Source organism: Alligator sinensis, unplaced genomic scaffold, assembly GCF_000455745.1.
Source record: "Alligator sinensis unplaced genomic scaffold, ASM45574v1 scaffold768_5, whole genome shotgun sequence".
NCBI classification, from domain to species: domain Eukaryota; kingdom Metazoa; phylum Chordata; order Crocodylia; family Alligatoridae; genus Alligator; species Alligator sinensis.
Genome location: NW_005841991.1, coordinates 2,948,092 through 2,952,092, shown reverse-complemented (window position 1 = coordinate 2,952,092; position 4,001 = coordinate 2,948,092).

Below are 4,001 nucleotides of genomic sequence, written 5' to 3'. Positions count from 1 at the left end.
TTTGCATGTCTATTACTACTAGTACTATTACATATTTCATATGCTTAGCAATAAATAACTTTTATACTCAAACTGGTAGTAATTGGGTATATTTTTCCTTCTCTGCTTCTCTTTCCTCCCGTGCTCTGCAGCAACGCTTCTTTTACCTATGCTAAAGATCCCTGTGAAGCCCAAATTACTGTGGGGTCTGCTCATCAAGAGGCCAAAGATTGGGACGTGCTGAGTTTGAAACACATAAGGGGATCAGCTTGTACAGGCTGATTGACCCAGTTTGACTCAGACGTGCCCTTATGAACTGAATGCTGGCCCATGAGGGTGTCAGCTGGACACCCAGCCGGATTCAGAGGGATTCTGTTTACCTGTGTGCTTGTGTCTGACTGCATTTTATTGTTGCTCTTATGAACTGATTCTTGGCATATGAGGGTGTCAGCCTGGCCATGCTGATCAGCCCGGCCAGGTCAGGCGTGTCACGTTAATTTGTGTGTGTTTGTGTGTATGACTGATTTGGTGACTGGAGGAACCCAGCCCATTGAGATTGAGTCCTGCAAGATAGCTCCACTGGGGGGTGAGGGCTTGCAGAAGGGAGAAATACAGCTCCGTATAGTAACACAAGCAGCACATTGACAGAATCACCAAGACCCTAGAAACTATCCCTAATGAATGAGCACACCCCAAAGTAATGGGCAAATTTGGTAACATCATTGGCTTTAAGAGTTGAGAATGTGTAGTTAATAAAGAAAAACACTACAGCAAATGAGAATGGTTTTGCAGTTAAGGTACTGCTCTGTTACACATTTCCTATATAGCATTAGAGAAGGCTCTCAGAATTTTCAGAGCTGGCCACTAGTTGCGGGGTCCTTATTTTCAGAGTGTTCAGTTTGAGAAACCTAGGTACTAATTTTGTCCAGAGGTACGCAGACATTGGCAGCTTTAGATCAATGAGAGAAGTATTTGTGTTGTGTGTTAACCATGAATGGAGTATCCCCACGGGCACACAGTCACTTGAGCTTGCAGGAAGCTTTATCCCTAGAAACTGTGAGGGTAACAAGCACTCATTTTTGTCCAGTGGACGAGTTGTCAGTGAAATCACAAAGGAGTCTCTATACTTGGTAATCCACTTTTCATAGTAAAATGGATTGAATTGTGGTCCTTTTATGTTAATGTGTGAAACTTACTTCTGAAATCACACAACTGCTGCCTTTAGCTTTTGTAGAAGGGTATGTAGGTCCATTAGGGCACAATTGTGGATTTGTTGCTATGACAATTTTATCTCATCTCTCATTTACTTTCCTTATCACTCTCCCAGGTGCCAGACCCACCAAATCATAGCCGAAACTAGTAACATGGCCTTGCATGCCCAGACTTAGAATGTAGGTAAAAAAACCCACCATTCATAATGGCACAAATGTTTCACATGCCATCCAACAGCACCTGTAACACATGCACAGTCATTTTTGGTGCTAACTGGTTTTCTTTGGTTTAAGGAAATAGGCCTATAGCACAGTGTGTCAAGGGTTTAAAGACATGTAGACCACCAGCAGCAGTAGTATCATTATAGCATTAAGCAATCATTTGAAAAGCATTTAATTTCACACGGGAGTAAGCACAATTGTATGCACCACAGGCATCCTAATGCAACAGCCTGTTTATTTTAGCCCTGACTTTGCTCCAGCTTGCAGCCATTATATCTCAGAAATGCTCACACCAAAGATAATACTAATAGTTTGCTAGGCATCTTGGTAGCTTGGTATTTCTGTCTTGCCCAACTGCCTTAAGTACATCCAGAGGGACTAAGCAGCAAGAGTTCTTCGGCTTTTTGGATAGCTCTCTGGACAGTTTTCTTTTTCTTCCTTTTTGGGAGTCTTTCTTAAAGCAAGTTCTTCCAAAGCTAAAGTTGCCTGAATTTTAAGAGATGTTATTACATTTGCCCTGTGAAATTTCACCCTTCCAAATTCCCTGGATCATCACATTATCTTGAGCTCCTACCATCTATATGCACTTCTTGCTTCTCAATATATTTAGACTGCAGATTTATTTTTAGGTAGCAATTGTTTTAATATATATGCATTTATGCATACAGTGGGTAGCACAAACAGAACCACAATCCTCATCTAGGGCTTTTAGGTGTTGTTTAATATAATTCAATAACACCTGTTAATTAACAATTTAATAACGATAAAGGTAAGGAGTCACCAACAGTAGCCCAAAAATGGGGAACCATTGGTGATCAACCTACCATTTCAGTGTCTGAGCCAGTCTGTAATAATGCCAGTTGGGAATGCAAAACCCAGGGAAAATAGCTATTTTTATCATTTTATATTGCCAGGCCTCTGTTGACTGTTGCTATGGATATTGATTCTCCTATCTTTTTTCCCCATGATACTGACTGCAGCAGCTGTGCCCAAAAGGCCGCTGGTCTGTGCCCACATTACAAGGTGACTGCCTCAGCATTTCAAGTCGGAAGTAAAAAGAACAAGGAAAACATGTCTATGGACTCTGTATATTAGAGGGTGTTTACTAGTTTCAAGGGAAAAAGTGGTGTTTCCCAGTGAAAAAGCAGGACAAAACATGTACAGAGAGATATCTGATATGGGATACTGATTAGCACTAGCTGCCTGGAGAGTTAGAGAATTGTTCTGGAGCTTTATGATTAGGGTGTGATAGGCTTATGTGGAGAACCTGTATCCTGGAAACTCTTGCTTTCCCCATATCTGGCATTACAAAATATTGAAACTGGCCCTTAACTGGAATATTTTCACTTCACATACTCCCTTCTATGCCAGCCATTTAACCTCTCACCAGGAAAAAAAGAGAATATGAATACTATACATTACACAAGCACTGAAAGATTGATATATTAAACTTTTACTAAGCTTTGATATGTGGCTCTTTTTAACAAATCTTGGATGCAGTTTATTAACTAAGGTGTACCCTGCAGACCTTATGTATTTTGGTTGTAACTGAACGTTCATCTGCTGCTAACTGCATTTCCAGAAAATGGTGTCATAAGCCAAAGCTGCAGAGCATGCAGGGCTCACTGGACTAGCAGCTGGGATAATCATCCCTTTGGGGGTTTGCAGGTGAACTCTTCTGGAAATATATGGAGGGGGCAATAAGCCTGTATGCAGAGCGCACCATCTGTCAGTCCCTGCCCTTGCCCAGTGTTGTGCTCAGAGTGCATACATCACTCCTCTTGCTTTCTAGCATGTATTATGAAGTTCCAGAAAACTATTTATCATCTTGAAAACTATTTATCATTTTTTGGCAGCTGCCTTCATTTTTCTGAAAAAACTGCTTTGTAAATGGTTTTTAATAGAGAACATGCAGGATCCGAATGTTGCAGCTGGGGTCCCGATGCTGCAACAATAGCAGCACTTGCTAAATTCCAGGATCCCCTCGAGGGTATTATGTCAGTGACAGTTTTCTGTGGATCTCGCAAGATGCAGTAAGGAGACCTCTAGGATACTTTTTTCTAGTGGTGGAGCAAAACAGAAGCATGCCTGCACGATGACATTACAGGCACCTCTAAGCTAGTGCCTTATAAACAGGGTCACCTGCTGACAGGGGGGAACCAGACCTTGCCTTTCTTCATCCTTGGGCTGCCAGAAACACTTCATATGGCAGCACAAATGCCAAGCAAAGATGTAAATCTTCCTTGTTGTGCTACAAGTGCCCAAAATATGTGGCTGTGACAAAGGCGGAATCAATCTGGGCCGTTTCTGGCTTGTAATGTCTATTTGCCTCGCGGCGTAAGAGCCCGTGCTTTTCAGCCCCCCCGGGGGCCCGATTCTGTGCAGGATCAAGCCCCGGGAGCGCCCGCCCGGCTTTCCCCTCTGCTCGGGACAGCCTTGGGGGTCTGTCAGCGGGAAAACCTGAGGCTTCCTGCTCGCAGGGACGTGCCCCTGGCTCCGCGGAGCCCGGCTGGGCCGGGGCGAGCACCGCTTGCTCCCTCGGAGGGCTCCCGCGGGACACGGGCTGGAGGCGGCGGTGAAAGGACCGCC